The 20647-nt window shown below is 39.1% G+C and overlaps 2 pseudogenes; one reads left to right on the forward strand and one right to left on the reverse strand.

The window, feature by feature from the left end:
* The window catches only part of LOC115831154, a 70512-nt pseudogene that overhangs the window by 46343 nt on the left and 3522 nt on the right, over positions 1 to 20647 (reverse strand).
* Positions 598 to 716, forward strand: LOC115831392 (annotated as a pseudogene).

Raw genomic sequence — 20647 nt, forward strand, 5'->3', positions numbered from 1 at the left:
AAGCGGAAGGATCATTTCAGCCCAAAAGTTTGAGGTTACAGTGACCTGTGATCTCACCACTGTACTCCAGCCTGGGTGACAGAGTGAGACCTTGTTTAAAAAAAAAAAAAAAATCCAAATAACACTGAAACAGTGACATGACATCAAATTTCAGATAATTTGCTCTAATTCATACCATGGTCTCATTGGAAGAGTTCCAGTTACACCTTTGGGATAAAAAAAATGGAGATATTGCTCCTGAAACCAAGCAATGGAAAGTAGAAATGTAAAAGAGAAAAAAGGGTCATATGGACAGAAAGGCAGTAACAGCCTTACAACATGAAAGGACAGTATATAGGAATGTTAACTTCTTATGTGAGAAATCTACAGAAACAAAAAAACCCAAGTCTCAATTTTTCAGGGTTCTTACAAGGTCAAAATTATGTCGTAACAATATGAATACATTATTTATCATTTTCCTTTCATGAGAGTACAGTTGAATTTTCTGAGGGTGCATGACATAAAACATAGAAATATTTTGAATGCAGAAGCAGATATAAGAATCCACAATCTTATATGAAGTCATACATTTAAAACATTTGCAAAAATAGAGGCTTGGTCTACACCCATACCACCCAGAACGCAGCCGATCTCATCTTATCTCAGAAGCTAAGCAGGGTTGAGCTTGGTTACTACTTGGATGGGAGACCACCTGGGAATATTGGGTGCTGTAGCTTTAAGGAAGAAAGAAAGAAAAAAAAAAACGGCCAGGCTCTGTGGCTCATGCCTGTAATCTCAGCACTTTGGGAGGCCGAGACGGGCAGATCACCTGAGGCTGGGAGTTTGAGACCAGCCTGACCAACGTGGAGAAACCCCGTCTCTACTAAAAATACAAAATTAGCCAGGCATGGTGGCGCACGCCTGTAATCCCAGCTACTTGGGAGGCTGAGGCAAGAGAATCGCTTGAACCCGGGAGGCGGAGGTTTCGGTGAGCTGAGACGGTGCCATTGTACTCCAGCCTGGGAAACAAGAGTGAAACTCCAGCTCAAAAAAAAGAAAGAAAGAAAGAAAGAAAAAATAGAGGCTGGAGGATTGTTTGAGGCTACAGTGGGTGATAATTTCATCACTGCACTCCAGCCTGGGCAACAGAGAGACACCTTACCTCAAAAAAAAATAAATAAGGAAGAAAGAAAGCAAAAAGAAACTGAAAAAATATAAAACAATGATATGACATTCATTACATTTTTTTACAATAGTTTTTTTCATTAAAATGTTATGTTCACAAGCATAGATTGATATTTTTAAATGAATATACATTTTAGGCTAGGTGTAGTGGCTCATGCCTATAATCCCAACACTTTGGGAAGCTGAGACGAGTGGATTACTTGAGGTCAGGAGTTCCAGACCAGCCTGGCCAATATGGTGAAACCCTGTTTCTACTTACAAACACAAAAATTAGCCGGGCGTGGTGGCAGGCACCTGTAATCCCAGCTACTAAGGAGGCTGAGGCAGGAGAATCGATTGACCCAGGAGGTGGAGGTTGCAGTGAGCCGAGGTCATGCCATTGCAATCCAGCCTGGGCGACAGAGCAAGACTGTCTCAACAACAACAACAACAAAAACGAATAAACATGTTAATTTCAGATGAATTAATAAACATGTCTTACTTTCTAGTATAGTAATTAATCATAGCTATAGCCCACATAAACAAAAGCTTTTTCCAGTCTTTAATAATTTTTTGGTGTAAAGGGGTCCTGAGAGCAAAAGTTTTGAGAACTTCTGTTATAAACTTACCCTCCCAGGATGATTATTACCGTCCCAGGAGGATTCTTACCCTCCCAGGAGGTAGAGACCTCCCTACAGGGGTTGACAGACACCTCATACAGGATAGCTCTGGCTGGCATCAGGCTGGTGCCCCACTGGGATGAAGCTTTCAGAGGAAGAAGTAGGCAGCAATCTTTGCTATTCTGCAGCCTCTGCTGGTGATACCCAAGCAAACAGCATCTGGATTGGACCTCCAGGAAACTGCAGGAGATCTGCACAAGAGGGCCCTGACTGTGAGAAGAAAAACTAACAAACAGAAAGCAATAACATCAGCATCAACAAAAAGAACCGCCACATGGAAACCCCATTCAAAGGTAATCAGCCTCAAAGATCAAAGGTAGATAAACCCATGAAGGGAAAACCAGCACCAAAATCCTGAAAATTCCAAAAACCAGAGTGCCACTTCTCCTCCAAAGGATCACAACTCCTCTCCAGCAAGGGCACAAAACTGGACAGAGAATGAGTTTGAGAAATTGACAGAAGTAGGCTTCAGAAGGTAGGTGATAACAAACTCCTCTGAGCTAAAGGAGCACATTCTAACCCAATGCAAGGAAGCCAAGAACCTTGACAAAAGGTTATAGGAATGGCTAAGTAGAATAACCAGTTTAGAGAAGAATATAAATGACCAGATGGAGTTGAAAAACACAGCATGAGAATGTCATGAAGCATACACAAGTATCAATAGCCGAATCTATCAAGCAGAAGAAAGGATATCAGAGATTGAAGATCAACTTACTGAAATAAGATGTGAAGACAAGATTAGAGAAACAAGACTGAAAAGGAACAAAAAAGCCTCCAAGAAATACAGGACTGGACCAAACTTACAATTGATTGGGGTCCCTGAAAGTGACAGGGAGAGAGTTGGAAAACACATATCAGAATATTATCTAGGAAAATTTCCCCAACCTAGCAAGACAGGCCAACATTCAAATTCAAGAAATACAGAGAACACCACTAAGATACTCCTTGAGAAGAACAACCCCAAGACACATAATCTTCAGATTCTCCAAGGTTGAAATGAAGGAAAAACTGTTAAGGGAATCCAGAGAGAAAGGTTGGGTTACCTACAAGGGGAAGTCCATCAGACTACCAACAGATACTCTGCAGAAACCCTAAAAGCCAGAAGACAGTGGGGGCCAATAATCAACATTCTTAAAGAAAGGAATTTTCAACCCAGAATTTCATATCCAGGCAAACTAAGTTTCACAAGTGAAGGAGAAACAAAATCCTTTCCAGGCAAGCAAATGCTGAGGGATTTTGTTACCACCAGGCCTGCCTTACAAGAGCTCCTGAAGGAAGCACTACATGTGGAAAGGAAAAACTGGTACCAGCCGCTGTAAAAATACACCGAAATATAAAGACCAATGACACTATGAAGAAACTGCATCAACCAATGTGCAAAATAACCAGCTAGCATCACGATGACAGGATCAAATTCATACATAACAATTTTAACCTTAAATGTAAATGTGCTAAATGCCCCAATTAAAAGACACAGACTGGCAAACTGGATAGAGTCAAGACCCATCGGTGTGCTGTATTCAGGAGACCCATCTCATGTGCAAAGACACATATAGGCTCAAAAGAAAGGGATGGAGGAATATATACCAAGCAAATGGAAAGCAAAAAAAAAGCAGGAGTTGGAATCCTAGTCTCTTAAAAAACAGACTTCAAACAAATAAAGATCAAAAGAGACAGAGTAGGGCATTACATAATGGTAAAGGGATCAATGCAACAAGAAGAGCTAACTATCCTAATCAAATCCTACTTTCACAGTTATAATTTTAACTGAATAGGAAAGAAATTAGATTCAGGTCACTTTAATTTGGAAGGATTCGAGAGAATCCAGAGGCAATTATGGTAAAGGAAGGTGCTGTGCCCATCACTGCCTATAGGAAGAATCTGAAACCACTTTAAAGCGCTTTCAACTTAAAAAAAATCTACTTTCTTTTTCATTTGTTAATTAGGAAAAGAAAACTCAAAACAAGTTGGTATTACATGTAACAATGACAAAGCAATTCTGTGACAGAATTGTTGTCTGACGGATGCCTTAGTTTTCTGATTTTAGATCCCAAATATTTATAGACTGTGAGAACGCACCTTGCTAGCACTGGTCAAGTCAATGTTTCTGACTTTTTTTATTATCAGTGAAGAGGGCTTTTTGTTATAGTTTTTATTTTCTTTTGTTCTAGAAATTGCCTCAGACAGGGATTGATGTCAGGAGCCTTCAAGGAGAGAAATATACATATATAATATACCCCAGGGTGCAGGCAACAGGAGTCACAGGTATGGGAGAAACCAAGAAGTCTGTGCCATGTTAACTTTGCTCCTCTCATCATGCTTTGTATTCAGATAAGAATATCATCCAGAAACACAGCATGTTACTTCTTGTGAGTCTTACTGTTCCACAAAATATACAAGTTTAAAAGCCAGAATGGAAATTAGACTACAACAAATAATTCAGCCAAATTCAATATTCAAGAAAACTGTACAAAAATATGCCACAATGTTATTTCAAACAGAAAGGCAAGCCTCCGCTGATGGGACTTCCTCCTTGATGAGGCTGACTGCTCCTCACCAGACAGGCCTTGGGTTTCTGAAATATGATACTTGAAGAAAACTGGACTGAGTCTATTCAACATTGTATTTGAGATTAATTCCAGTAAGCTTAAGATATGCCCATTAGACATTTTCTGGGATGTTACTGCCTAAAAAAACTAATAATTGCAACACTAAATCTTTACAAGGTTCATAAAACCAATCCGTAACTTTAGGCATAGTAAAACAGTTAAACATGCTATACTAAAGACTGTTCTTAAAAAGCATTTACTTCCTTGGCTGACCACGTGCTTGTGAAGCTAAGGAAACATCTTGACAGCCTCACTTGGGTGGAGAGAAGCTTCCTTGGCAACAGCTGCCCACAACGCCAAGCCACACACAGGAGACTCTCCAAGTGCCCCATTTGGGTTGGGCTTTGAAGCTGGCTTTATACAGGGTCTCAACAATCACGCAGAGACTTTTGGGTTTTATTTACTTGTCAAATAATAAAGCAATAAAAAAGATACTTTTGGTTTTATTTGCCTTTCTGTCTTTCTAGTCTATCTTTCATGCCAGCAGTAGGGTGGTATTGAGGGTGGTTTTCCTCCTTTAGCTGAACCATTCCCAGCGTCACAGCAGCAACCACAGCATTCAGATGAGAAAGCTGTCTCTTTGATGGATTCTTTTAGGAGCACACTTGCTGCTATCCCAGAAGCCCCTGACAAGTGTGTCCCCATGTCTCTCGGCTTCATGAACTAATCACTACAGAAGGGATGGGATTAAGTTTTCCCCAGGAGTAAGAGGGAAAGTCACAGCACATATGGGAACAATTAGGAAAGGGTGAAGAAGAATGGATGCTGAGGCAAGCAAACATGGTTCCACACCACAGACCTTAACCTGAAAACAAGCCCTCTCCTGGCCCTAGGCAGATTCCTACTCTTAGTCTCTCCTCCTCCACTGACATTCTCAGCTGTGAGTATCTTCAGTGTATCATCTTCTCCTGTAACACCTGATGACAGCGAAAATATTCTAATGAAGTCATATTTTAGGTGTTTTGGAGCAGTGGTTCTCAAAGTTTAAAGGAAAGAATCACCTGAAGATTTATTACAACTTAGGTGGTGATGTGCCACACCCAGAGGTTCCAAATTCACTGTGTGTGTGTGTGTGTGTGTGTGTGTGTGAGAGAGAGACAGAGACAGAGAGAGAGAGAGAGGAGAGGGGGAGAGAGAGAGACAGAGAGAGAGGAGAGGAGGAGAGAGAGAGACAGAGAGAGAGACAGAGAGGAGAGGAGGAGAGAGAGAGACAGAGAGAGAGACAGAGAGAGAGGAGAGGGGGAGAGAGAGAGAGGGGGAGGGACAGGGAGGGAGGGAGGGAGAGGGGGAGAGAGAGGGGGAGAGAGAGAGAGAGAGAGAGAGAGAGAGAGAGAGAGAGAGAGAGAGAGAGAGAGAGAGAGATTGCCTGAAGGTGGAGGGGTTGTCATTTTAACAAGCAATCCAGATGATTTGAATGCAGGTAATCAATGGACCTTGCTGAGAAACATCCAATTTAGAACCTATAAAATGTTACAACTATGTGGCCAAAAGAATTTGGAGTTTAAATCACAGCAATATTTCTATTCATGAAGGTTTAAAAATAATTCATAGCTCCAGGAAAAAGAAGAGCATGCGTGTTTTAGATTTTCCACAGGTTGTTATGTATTTTCCAGAATCCTATCAGGTAACTAGGGTGAATGGTATTACTCTGACTTTGCTGATTGGGAGATTAATGCAGGTAAAGGGATTTGCCAAAGGTTATATAACTGCCTGGGGCATAAACTCTGCCAGGTCTCCTGACTTTTGTACAGAGGTCAAGTAATATGGCATTCCCTCCACCACCACTAAAGTCAAACACATTGGGAAAAGCATGCAGAAAATATAAACACATTTCCTAATCTAATTTTGGATCAAGATTTCCTCATCTCTCCAATTCTCTATCAGTAGGCAACTTTGGGGGAGGCAGTGAGCTAAAAAGAATTTAGTTATATTCTACTTTTAAGTATTTGCCTTGGGGACCCATTATGGGGAAATTTAAATCTCACAGATATGTTACTGGGGGAAAAAAAAACACTTTCTGTAGTCCTCTACAGAACAACATTATCACATATTTTCCATAGCTGAGGGTTTGGCTGGCATTAACCACGATAGATACAACCTGAGTTTTTAACTTATTATAGATCTAAGCTTGAGAAGAGACAAATGGAAAAACAGGGTTCCTTTTAAGATCCCACAAATGTGGCATATTTTCAAGAGAGGAAGGATGCAGATGGCTTCTTTGATTTCAGAAACTTCAACTGGGACTTCCTAAAGTGTTGTCTGGTTGGGTTTCACATACCATGTCATGAGATTCTTTACAGAAGATAAAGACTTTTTGATAGTGAAGAAGAATTCTAATTCTACTGTAGAATTATTACCATCAAGAGAAAACTTGCATTCTCCCCCATGAGAAAAACTCCAAATATCATGGACAAAACAAGTAATTCTTTAATCAAATTAGTAAAAGAAACCCCCAGCAGAAACAGTGCATCTTTTTGAAGGTTAAAGATGTTATTGGCCAGGCACAGTGGCTCACACCTGTAATCCCAGCACTTTGGGAGGCTGAGGTGGGTGGATCTCTTGAGGACAGGAGTTTGAGAACAGCCTGGCCAACATGGTGAAACCCTGTCTCTACTAAAAATACAAAAAGTAGCTGGATATGGTGACTGGCACCTTTAATCCCAGCTACACAGGAGGTTGAGGCAGGAGAATCACTTGAACCTGGGAGGCGGAGGTTACAGTGAGCTGAGATTGCATCATTGCACTCCAGCCTGGGCAAAAAATATGAAACTCTATCTCAAAAAAAAAAGTTATGAATAGAGAAAATGTTTTGTGTGTCCAATCTCTCTGGCTTCTGGGTGAAAAATGCCATTTGCTATTACACAGTAGTTTAACAGAAGAGCATCAAATAACCATGTTTATTTGCCAAAAACCTACTGTTTAGTGAACTACAAAAAATGGTTTATAAACATCACTAGAAGCTGGCCAGGTGTGGTAGCGCATGCATGTAATCCCAACACATTGGGAGGCCGAGGTTGGTGGATCACCTGACGTCAGGAGTTTGAGATCAACCTAACATGGTGAAACTCCATCTCTATTAAATATAAAACATTACCTGAGTGTGGTGGTGCATGCCTATACTCCCAGCTACTTGGGAGGCTGAGGCAGGAGAATCATTTGAACCTGGGAGGCAGAGGTTGCAGTGAGCCGAGATTGCACCATTACACTCCAGCCTGGGCAACAAGAGCAAAACTCATTCTCAAGAAAAAAAAGAAAAATTATCAGAAGCATTATTCCAATAGTAATTTTAAAAGCATGGTGGCTCACACCTGAAATCCCAGCACTTTGGGAGGCTGAGGCCGGTGGATCACCTGAGGTCAGGAATTTGAGACCAGCCTAGCCAACATGGTGAAACACCATCTCTGCTAAAAATACCAAATTAGCCAGGTGTGGTGGTGCACACCTGTAATCCCAGCTACTCCAGAAGCTGAGGCAGGAGAATCGCTTAGAACCTGGAAGGTGGAGGTTGCAGTGAACCAAGATCTTGCCACTGCACTCCAGCCTGGGCAACAGAGGAAGACTGTGTCTAAAAAAAAAAAAAAAGTCTTTTTGATAGCAGAGTTGTGCAGCAGAAGTGTGCTGGGCCTATAAAAAGCAGTTTTTTCCTAGAATACCCTTCACTTCTGAGCATTCACCAACCTAGGAACCTAGACAAATGGGCTTAGTTTGCCAGTCACAAACCAAGTGACCCATCCTGTCAGCTGTCATTGTCCTCTAATTTAGCAAATTGTCTCTGGCAATCAGCTGTGGCCCTGTTTATTGTCTAGTACCAAAAATTTCCCCAAATAAAATATTTATCATAGCAGATCAACTCTGAACCAGAAGGAAGAGAGCACAAAACAGATATTGTAAGCCCCAATACCTTACCAAAAGATTGTTGTCTTGTAGCTGACACTTCGTTTTGTGGGGCTCAATCATGCTGCTTTAAAATAGAATTGCTTTCTTTAAACACACAAAGTTTCTTTGTTGGAAATGCTCATTTTGCTACACAACAATCTTCTGGGTTTACTGAATCCCCTCTAATTTCCTCTATTGTCTGAATTTGGAAAAGAACTGAAAAGCACATTAGACATTTGTCCTCTTTTCTTACAAAAAGCAAAAATGCATTAGGGGACAAGCATGCCCACTACTGCAGGACAGGTCCATCCCACTCAGCATCCTCAGTGGAGGTCATCTGCACCCTGGGATATTAGCCAACTGAGCCACCAGGTCAAAAGTCAAGCAACGCTACTCAGGGCTACCTCACAAGAAACAGCTTCTGGACACAGTCTAGACTTGGGTCAACCCAGGGGGTTTTGTTTACTTCTGCAGAGTAAGTGAGGCAGAGATAGCAGACAGTTGAGCTATGCACAGACCTGCCCCTAAAATATGTATTCCTGGGTGGGAAACACCAATTAAAGTCTGACCCACAGTTCTTCCCTTTCCACCTGGGTTCTGTGCCCCAGCATGAACATCCTCCTTTAAACGTCGGAGGAAACACCAATGCAAACATCAATCTACTCAGTGCACACCCCTTGCAAACAGCTGCCCCTTGGGCCTAGGGTTGTGCAAACTGGCCTGGATCTGGAAGAAGGCCCAGGCAGGCCTGGGCAGTAGGGATTTGGCTGTTTGAGAAAGAGGCTTGGGTTCCTGGGAGCCCAGAGAACAGATAAGAAGTGGGAAGACTGGCTGTGTGCATCACAGCTTTTCACTCTGTGCAGAGAAATATACCCAGCGAAGAAGAGCCAGTGCAGAGGTCCCTAAAGTACAGGGCCCAGCAGCCTGTTTTTGGGGTCTAAGGACAGGAATGCTGTGGGCAACCCCAGGGTGCGGTCTCTGGGATGAACCTGGAGACCTGAGCTTGCACAGCTTCCTTGGTAAATTGAGGAGGTATGGACCACAAGATTGCCAAGCTCCTTTCTATTCAAACTTGATATTGTTAGATTCCATGATCAAGTTTGTCATGGTTGATGGCTCAATCTCATGCACTAGAAAAAGGTAATATAAAAGAAAAAAATAAAAAGGCATTCAAGTGAGCATAAAGACCTTTAATCTCAGTCTTTCTAGTTCAGAGAGACGGAAAAATGAGAGATGCTGGTTCATAGAGCTGTTAGATTTAACTTCCACAGACGACTCAGAAGAGGATAACTACTAATCAGAGTACAACATCAAAATTGTAACCGTATAATCACTGGATTATGAGCAACTCAAAATAGCTCCAGTTTCCAAAGGGCCATAAACTGCACATATCAGTACTATGTGCAATTAACACATAATTTATTATGAAAATGTGGACATGCCAGGTAAGTAAGGGGGTTTAGGTTGACTTTTTATAACACTTTAAATTTGAAATGCCATTTCTGTGGATTGGATGACATCTTCCAGGTGCTTTAATTTGGTTTACCTCCTGACAGAAACAGGTAGCACCAGCCTCTACTGAACCTCAATACAGTTGTAAAACACAGAGAGCCTGCTAGTCTACACATGGAGAAACACTGTTATCACAAGACACAGAAGGCAAACTTCCAATCCGGCATACTTACCTGTCCTCTCATATTTGGGGCAATGAGAATGGTGGACCAGATGGCTGAGTAGATGCCAAAGAACACCAGACTGGTCAGCGTGCTTCCCCAGATAGCCAGATGACTGAACTGCAGAGGTAAACAGTCACTCAGACAGGGCTTCTCGGCTGGCGCAGCAGATTCACCCGAACTCCACCTCTACAGAATCCCTGCATCCTAGCTACCTCTTCTTATGGAAAGATTCTCATGACTCATAGCTTACTGGGGAGGTCAATCTTCCCAATTCCCTTGCCTCAGAATTTTTAACAATGACTTCAAGTAATGAGTGTCCCCAAAGTACTCTGAAGATGAACATGCTTTTGCTGTCATGGCTGGCCTTTCTCTCAGATTTATCCCATAGTGACAGTGGGCCCCTCTCACTTCATGGCAAGTGTTTGCTCCAACCTAAGGTTGTATACAACAAGGATCCATTAATCTGGTAAGAGAGTGGCTGAATGGACAAAATCAATAAGATGTTTTTATTGATCATTTTGGGACTTCAATTGTCCTGTTCAATTTGCAAAGACTTTTTAAAAAAAAATCTGAAATGGATATTGCCTCTTAACAATGTTTCTTTAAGCATCTACTGAGTTGTTAATTTTTCCTCCTTTGTCCTCTTAATATGATGATCCTTGACTTCTTTCTTCCTTCCACAACTCACAATCTAATCCATACGCAAGTTCTGTTAGCTTTTAAAAAGGTAAAATAAATCCAGGCTCTGACCACTTCTCACTGCCTTCTCCTCTAACATCCCAGGCTAATTGAGACATCATCACATTTAACCTGGATTAATTGCCACTGTCTCTTAGGGCAGTGGGCCCCAACCCACAACACAGGCCATGGACTGGTACCAGACCATGGCCTGTTAGGAACCAGGCTGCACAGCAGGAGGTGCACGACAGGTGAGCAAGCAAAGCTACCTCTGTATTTACAGCCATTCCATATCACTGGCATTCCCACCTGAAGCTCTGCCTCCTGTCAGATCAGCAGTGGCATTAGATTCTCATAGGAGCATGAACCCTATTGAGAACTGCGCATGCAAAGGACCTAGGTTGTGTGTTCCTTCTGAAAATTTAATGCCTGATGATCTCTCACTATCTCCCATCACCCCCAGATGGGGCTATCTAGTTGCAGGAAAACAAGCTCAGGACTCCCACTGATTCTGTATTATGGTGAGTTGTATAATTATTTTCTTATATATTACAATGTAATATATAAGAGAAATAAAGTGCATAATAAATGTAATGTTCTTGAATCATCCTGAAACCAGCTCCTAGGAGACTCATGGAAGTCCCCTTGTCCATGGAATAACTGTCTTCCATGAACCCAGTCTCTGGTGCCAAAAAAGTTGGGGACTGCTATCTTAGGAGATTACCTATTCCACATTGACTTACCACCTCATACTCATTTTTTTTTTTAGCAGAGCATTTAAACATCAGGCAGGTCATGACACTTCATGAGAGACAAACATAAACATTTAGATATAACCTTTAAATGCTGGAAATAATGAAAATGTCTAAAATAAGAGACTGCTGAAATAAATGATGGAACATCTATAAAACTTAATCTTTAATCATAAACAATAATTTTGTTGAATTATATTTTAAGGCATAGAAATTGTGTCTAATTTTTTTAATAACAAAGCCTTGTGTTCTGTAATGCATCATCTTATTTAAAAATACACACACACACAGACATAGAACAATGTCTGGAAGGATCCCCAGCAAAGCATTAGTAGTGGCTGTCTCTTGATGATAAAATTATGGAAATTAAATTTTTTTAGTCTTTATTTTCTATATATTTGTGTATGTATATGGTTTTTGTTTTTACAATGAGGCTTTACATTTGAAATGAGATGACTGTTGTTAGCTTAGAGGTGTATTAGGTGCCAAGCAAATAAATCACCAAGAGAATTTGGATTGCAAATTTGCTCCAATAAAGATCAATCCACAATTTTTACATACCAAATTTGAAATAAGATAGCCAGATGTTGTTTATTGTTTCCCGTAGGCTTAGAAATAAATCATAGCATGAAAATGTCTACACCAAATAGAGAAACAATTCTAGGCAAAACTTACTTTAGTCCAAGCTGTAGTCTCAAAACCAGCTTTCTGACAATCAGTAACAAGAACATACTGTGGAAAGACAGAGAGTTTGAAAAAACATTATTCTGAGTGAGTTATTTTCACTTTCCATGAGAAATCCCATGTCTCCACTCCAGATCTGCTTTCTCCAAGGCAGCTCAAGTTTGAAAATATAGCCATCTCAGCAGCTAACTCTCTAGGGGTTGTTTTTAGGGAACATACAGGCAGATTCACTTCTAGAAGAGCTCTCAATCTAGTGATGGACCTTCTCATAAATAGTAGAGAAAGACTTTCTGTTAGCTTGGATGATTTGGGAGATACCACCTTTCTGAGTGTTGTTCTCCTTTGCAGGTAGATGTGAAATGGTCATTTGAAGAATGGGGAAATCTGCTAATCACCTGTCAAGAAACTTTGACTTTGTATAACTTTCAAAAACAATAATGTAAGCATTTCATAACCATTCAGGCCTTTAAAGGATCTATCAAATATGTTTTGAAGATTTAAAATAAGGAATAATAACAAGGAAGGTCTTATATAAAGGGTTTAGAGAAGTACAAGCCACACATGAGCTGCTTAAGAATGACTCAGTAAACAGAGATAAACTTACTGTGTAAACAATATTTTCAACAAATAAATAGGCAGTGGCATGACCACTAGAAAGAGGCTACTGTTAACTTCCTAGATCCTGAGCATGGCCACCTATTTTATTCAAAATATTTAACATGGAACTTTAGAAACATCTATAAACTCACAGGGGCATTTCAAAATCCCATTCTCTGTGATTCTAATGCCTAATTTTGTTTCTAGGGCTAAAGTTTTTCATCTTATAGTCTGTCTAAATGAAGCAAACAAAGTCAAGCTTTCAACAAACCAAACAACCAAACACTTGATCTGCATTGGAATTTACATTTTTATGAAGATTAAAATTTCTATTTATCCAGTTTTTTGAGAAAGGAATAAGAAATTATTAACCTATTTTTATAAAATACCAACATTGAACCTTTTTTTAAGTGTTCATTCATGATTCATCTTTAATTTTTTGCTAAATTTGGATTACAGATCAATAAAAAGATAACTATATGAATATAAAATCAATTTATAATGGCTGAGTTCTGAAATAATTTGGGGGGATATTTGCTACTCATGTTCTTATTTGCAACTATATGAGTTTCTGGAATCTATCAGTTGGAGGAATGCAAGCAATCCAATGAGAGATGTTTAGAAATTACAGGAAGGATTTCAAAGCTTCAGTTTTCCTATATTGTCTTGTTTTTTCAAGGATGTCTATAACAAAGTATATGACAACCACTAAGGCAGAACTCTGGGAGAGTTGTCTAATCATGTCAACTAGACCTGCACGGAGAAGCCTGATTTTTATCCTGAGGGGTCACAGCCTATTTTTAAGATAAGCCACAGTATCTTTGTATGACACAGCCAACCACCTTTTATTCTTTTATATTTTTTTCAACTTTTATGTTAAATTTGGGGGTAAAGTGCAAGTTTGTTACAAACATATATGGTGTAATGTTAAGGCTGGAGTACAAACAAATCGATCATCCAGGTAGTGAGCATAGCACACAATTGGTAGTTTTTCAACCCTTTTCTCTCTCCCTCCCTTCTCATGTTCCCCAGTGTCTATTGTTCCCATCTATATGTTCATGAGTACTCAATGTTTAGTTCCCACTTATAAGTGAGAACATGTGGTATTTAGTTTTATTCTTTTTTATACTTAGTCCAGATTTGTAGCTCACAGGCTGGGTAGATAAAGATTTTTGTGTTCAAATTTCCAACCAGTAGCTGCTATGCACACATATCTGGGCCTGCCAATTTTCCCATTTGCTTGTGGAAGAATCGACTCTTATGAAAGAATCAAGATCTGTTTATTTTCCTAAAACAATAGTAATGATGGAATCATAAGTAGAAGTGGGTAACCATGGGTCCCTGAATCCAGCTCCTGGGCACACACTTTCTCCTGTTTCTCCACAGTTAAGTTTGTAGATAAGGGAAGATTAATCATAAAAGCAATATTATGGGCTGCCCTAAACAGAGGGCCTGCTGCTGGGTAAGGTAAGAGTTACACTAGGAGAACAGGGAGAGATATGGCCACTGACTTAAAACAGAACTATCCTAAATCTTAGGGGAGAGGTGGAAAATAGAGCCTGGAGCTTAGGCAGGACTTTATTAAAAGGGAAGGAAGGGAGCAAGTTAAAAAAGGAATGGACAGGCTAAACTAACCCCAAGAAGGCAGCAAATCAATGTATTAGCAAATAGCTATTCAAAATTGTAGGAGTTTACTTTTTAGTAATTGGCCTTAAAATTGGTTTTACTAACAAGCATAACACTTTATTTTTTCTTTTTTAGTTTTCTCTCTCTTTTTTTTTTGTTCTTTTTATAATGGAAAATTTCAAATATACACAAATGGAAAGAATAGTACAACAATCCCCCAGGTATCCATAACGCAACAATAACAATTGTAAACATTTGGCCACTCATGTTTCTTCAGCTCCCCCACCTCCTCCCTATCCTCCCAGGTTCCCATTGAATTATATATCAGTTCATTCATAAATAATTCCATATATTTAGTTACAGCTCAATGAATTTCCACAAAGTGAACATGCTCATGCAAACCACACCTGCACTGGGAAATAGAAATTACAAACACCCAGAGCCCCCTCTGTAGTACTCTCTTAGTCCTTTCCTCACTCCTTCCCAAAAGAGTAGCCACTATCACCTATTGTGAACCTTGCATATATGGATTCATAGAATACGTGTATTTTTTGGTTTGGCTACATTTGTCTAACATTGTTGGTAAGATTTATCCATGTTGTTGCATATAGCCATAGTTTATTTATTTTCATTACTCGATAGTATTTTATTGTAAGAATACACTACAATTTAGTCACCCATTCTACCACTGATGCACAACTGGGTTGCTTCCAGCTCTTGACTATAACAAATAATGATGCTATGAACATTCTTATACGTCTTTTGGTACACACTTGCATGCATTTCTGTTGGGTATATAACAAGTATGAAATTGCTGGATCTTAAAATATGTATATATTAACTTCATTAAATGCTGCCTAAGAATTTTTTGAAGTGGTTGTGCTATTTTACCTTCACCAGTTCTAGTTGCTCCATATCCTTGTTGTCACTTGGCATTATCTGTATTTTTTATTTTGACCAGACTGGTCTGTGTGTCATGGTATCCCATTGTCATTTTAAGTTGCATGCCTTTGATGAAGACATTTTCTGATGCTTAACTGGCTCTTTGAATATATTCTGTAACAGATTTGTAGGAGTTTTTTTATATATTCTGGATATAAGTTTTTTATTGGACATAAACATTGCAGATATCTTCTCCCACTTTAACTTGCCTTTTCTTTCTCTTAATCGTGACTTTCTTATTACAAAGTTCTTAATTTTAATGTAGTCCAATTTATCAGACTTTTGCTGTATAGCTAATGCTTATTTAGTCCTGCTCAAGAAATTTTTGTCAACCCCAGTGTCATAAAGATACTCTCTTATGTTATAGAAGCTTGGTTTTTTATTTTTTTTATTTTTAAGATGGAGTCTCACTTTGTCACCCAGGCTAGGGCGCAGTAGCACAATCTTGGCTCACTGCAACCTCATCACGAGTTCAAGCAATTCTCCTGCCTCAGCCTCCCGAGTAGCTGGGACTACAGGTGCCCGCCACCATGCCTGGCTAATTTTTTGTATTTTTAGTAGAGTAGGTGTTTCACCTTGTTAGCCAGGATGGTCTCAATCTCCTGACCTCATGATCCACCCACCTCGGCCTCCCAAAGTGCAGGGATTACAGGCATGAGCCACGGATCATGGCCATTATAGAAGCTTTTTTTTTTTTAATTTTTAATCTTTCACATTTAGCTTTATAACCCACCTACGATTGACCTTTGTTTATGATGTAAGATAGGGGTCAAATTCTTTTATTCCCCCATAATGATATCCAAGTGATCTACTAACATTTATTGAAAAGATTATTGTTTCCTCACTATACTACAGTTTCATCTTTGTCATAAATCAGGTGATGGTATAAATATGAGTTTGTTTCTGGTTTCTTTATTTGTATGTCCTTCTGCTAATACCATCTTATTGTAATTGTAATAAAGATTGAAACATCTGATGGTATACATTCTTGAGCTCTGTTCTTCTTCAGAACTTTCTTGGTTCTTCTTGGTCTTTTAAATTTTCAAATACATTTAAAATTAGCTTGTCAATTTTCAAATTACCTGATGGGATTTTGAGTAGGATTGCATTCAACCATAATTTAGTAAATAGAAATGACTTATTTACAATATAGAATCTTTCTGTTCATAAGCATTTTGTATCTTTTTAATGTACATGATATTTATATCCTTTTTTAAAATTTTACTTTAAGTTCTGGGATACATGTGCAGAACGTGCAGGTTTGTTACATAGGTATACATGTGCCATGATGATTCGCTGCACCTATCAACCCGTCATCTGGCTTTTAAGCCCCACATGCATTAGGTATTTGTCATAATCCTCTCCCTTCCCTTCCCCTCCAACCCCTGACAAGCCATGGAGTGTGATGTTTCCCTCTCTGTGTCCATGTGTTCTCATTGTTCAACTCCCATTTATGAGGGAGAACATGCAGTGTTTGGTTTTCTGTTCCTATGTTAGTCTGCTGAGAATGATGGCTTCCAGTTTCATCCATGTCCTTGCAAAGGACATGAACTCATTTTTTTATGGCTGCATAGTATTCCATGGTGTACTCTAATTTGTATATGTACAAATTAGAACTCAGGATTAAGAAACTCACTCAAAACCACAAAATTACATGGAAATTGAACAACCTGCTCCTGAATTACTACTGGGTAAATAATGAAATTAAGGCAGAAATAATGAAGTTTTTTGAAACCAATGAGAACAAAGAGACAATGTACCAGAATCTCTGGGACACGGCTAAAGCAATGTTAAGAGGGAAACTTACAGCACTAAATTCCCACAACAGAAAGCTGGAAAGATCTAAAATCGACCCCCTAACATCACAGTTAAAAGAACTAGAGAAGCAAGAGCAACCAAGTCCAAAAGCTAGAAGAAGACAAGAAACAACAAAGAACAGAGTAGAACTGAAGGAGACAGACACACGAAAAACCCTTCAAAAAATCAATGAATCCAGGAGCTGTTTTTTTTTGAAAAGATTAACAAAAGAGATAGACCACTAGCTAGACAAATAAAGAAGAAAAGACAGAAGAATCAAATGGACACAATAAAAAATGATAAAGGGGATATCATCACTGATCCCACAGAAATAAAAACTACCATCAGAGAACACTATAAATACCTCAATGCAAATAGACTAGAACATATAGAAGAAATGGATAAACTCCTGGACACATACACCCTCCCACCATGAAACCAGGAAGAAGTTGAATCCCTGAATAGACCCATAACAAGTTCTGAAATAGAGCCAGTATTTAATAGCCTACCAAACAAAAAAAAGCCCAGGACCAGATGGATTCATAGCCAAATTCTATTAGAGGTATAAAGAGGAGCTGGTACCCATTCCTTTTGAAACTATTCCAAACAATAGAAAAGGAAGGACTCCTCCCCAACTCATTTTATGAAGCCAACATCATCCATACCAAAGCCTGCCAGAGACACAACAAAAAAAGAAAACTTCAGGCCAATATCCCTCATGAACATCGATGTGAAAACCCTCAATAAAACACTGGCAAAATGAATCCAACAGCACATCCAAAAGCTTATTCACCATATGCAATACTGTTTTAAAAGGCATGCTTCAATAAAGAAACGCTTCCATTTATTCAGGAGAATAATCTTTGAGTCTAACATAGATTAACACAGATTAGTCTATCTCTTTGAGTCTAACATTGATTATAGCCTTAAAATGAATAAGATTTTTCTTTTATTTACTCAACAAATGTTTACTTATAGCCTATTTTATGCTGGGTACTATTATGGGAACTGGAGAGAGAAGGTCTGTCTTTACGGAGCTTGCAGTATAGTGACAGAAATAGAACATGTATTCATAAACAGTTCCACACTAAAATGATGGGTGTAATAAGTGCTACGAAGAAATATATTAGCCAAGTGTGGTGGTGTTCACCTATGGTCCCAGCTACTTGAGAGGCTAAGGCAAGAGGACTGCTTGAGCCCCAGAGTTTGAGGCTGCAGTGATCCATGATTGTGCCACTGCACTCCAGCCTTGGTGACAGAGTGAGACCTTGTCTAAATAAAAAAGCATAATAATACAAAGAAACATAAGGTAGGGTAATCACATTCAGGGAGACAGGGACTGCTACTTTAGATAGGGAGCTCTGGAACAATCTTTTTGAGGAGGTGACACTTGAGCAGGTCAGAATGGTATGACGGAGTGAGTTAAGTGAATGTCTAGAGGGCAGACAGAAGAGACACTGTGCAGAGTTTGAATACAGACAGCATTTGATGAGCCCAAAGATCACCACAAAGACCAGTCAGGCTGCAGGCATTGGGAGGAGGAAAGGAGAATACACACAGTCCGAGGAGCAGATAAACACAGACCATAGTAAAGAGCTTGGATTTCTTTGTTAATTGTGATAGGTAACCACTGGAGGATTCAGAGCTGGGAATGAAATGGTATAAGATACGTTCTTACAGGAATAGTCCAGCTTTTATGGGAGAATAGATCATAGATTACCATAAATAGAATAATAATAAATGCAAAGGCAGCTTAGAAATGATTGTATCTGTCCAGGGGTTGATATTGGTGGTGTTAAAACTGTGAGGTCCAATATGATGGTCACCAGCTGCATTCAGTTGTTTACATTTAAATTAATTAAAATGCCATAAAAATTTATTCCTCTCAGGGGCTCGGGAGGAAAGGGAGAATGGGGAGTTATTGCTTAATGACTACAGAGTTTCAGTTTGGGGTGATAAAAAATTTTTGGAAATACATAGTTGTGATGATTGCACAACATTCTGAATGTAATTAATGCCTCTGAATTTTATGTTTAAAATGGTTAAAATGGCAAAGCTTATTACATATGCTTTTACCACAATAAAACATTGTAACATTAATCATAGAACCAAAACCATAAACCCATTTTTTTAATTGTATATATTTAAAGAGTACCAGTGCAATTTTGTTACATGGATATATTGGGTAGGAGTGAAGTCTGAGCTTTTAGTGTGTTTATCACTGGAACAATGTACACTCACCAATTTCTCATCATCCTTCCCCTTCCCACCCTCTCACCCTTCTGGGTCTCCAGTGTCTTATCATTCTACACTCTATGTTCATGTGTACACATTATTTATTTCCCATTTTTAAGTGAGAATATGCAGTATTTGATTTTATATTTCTGAGTTGCAAAACTATAAAACTCTTAGGATAAAAAATAGCAATAAATCTTTATGGCCTTGGGTTTGGCAAGAGTTTCTTAGATATGGCACCAAAAGCACAGTGATAAAAGAAAATGAACCAAGCTTCATCAAAATTAGAACATTTGTCCTTCAAAGGACATAACAAAGAAAATAAAAGGACAGGGCCAGGGGCAGTGGCTCACACCTGTAACCCTAGCACTTTGGGAGGCCGAGGTGGGCAGATCACGAGGTCAAGAGATCGAGACCATCCTGACTAACACGGTGAAGCCCTGTCTCTACTAAAACCACAAAAAATTAGCTGGGTGTGGTGGCGGGCGCCTGTAGTCCCAGCTCTCGGGAGGCTGAGGCAGGAGAATGGCATGAGCCCAGGAGGCAGAGCTTGCAGTGAGCTGAGATCAAGTCACTGCACTCTAGCCTGGGCAACAGAGCGAGACTCCATCTCAAAAAAAAAAAAAAAAAAAAAAAAGAAAACAGAAAAGGACAACCAGAAAAGTGGAGAAAATGTTTGCAAATTATATATTTGATTAGAAATCTGGATCTAAAATACACAAAGAACTTTTATAACTCAACAGTAAAAAGAAAAAATCATAAAAATAGGCAAAACATTTAAATAGGTTTTTTTGTAAAGAAGATAAAAGTGTCGAATAAGTGCATGAAGAAAAACCTAACATCACCAGCCATCAAGAAAATACAAAATCAAAACCACAAGAAGACATCATTTAACACCCAATAGTGTACCTATAATAAAAAAGGACAAATAACCAGTGTTGGTGAGGATGTAGAGAAATTAGATCTTTCATACACTGCCAGTGGGAAAGTAAAATAGTACACACTTTGGAAAACTGTGAAGTGGTTGCTGAAAATAATATACATAGGTAGCTTATGACCTAGCAATTCCATTCTCAGGTACATACGCAAGAGAAATGAAATTTATGAATGAAACATATAAAACTTGTTTCTAAATGTTATAGCAGCATTACCATAATTATTCAAAATAGCCTAAAATAATACATAGCATTTTTCATTATTCACAGTAGCCTGTTCAGAACCCAAATGTTCATAACCCAACTGTGAATTGGCAAGCAAAATGTGTTGTATCAATATAATACAAACTTACTAGGCAATAAGCATTAATGAAGTGCTGATACATGCTACAACATGAATGCACCTGGAAAACCTTT

The sequence above is a fragment of the Nomascus leucogenys genome, chromosome 18 (genome assembly GCF_006542625.1).
Source record: "Nomascus leucogenys isolate Asia chromosome 18, Asia_NLE_v1, whole genome shotgun sequence".
NCBI classification, from domain to species: Eukaryota; Metazoa; Chordata; class Mammalia; order Primates; family Hylobatidae; genus Nomascus; species Nomascus leucogenys.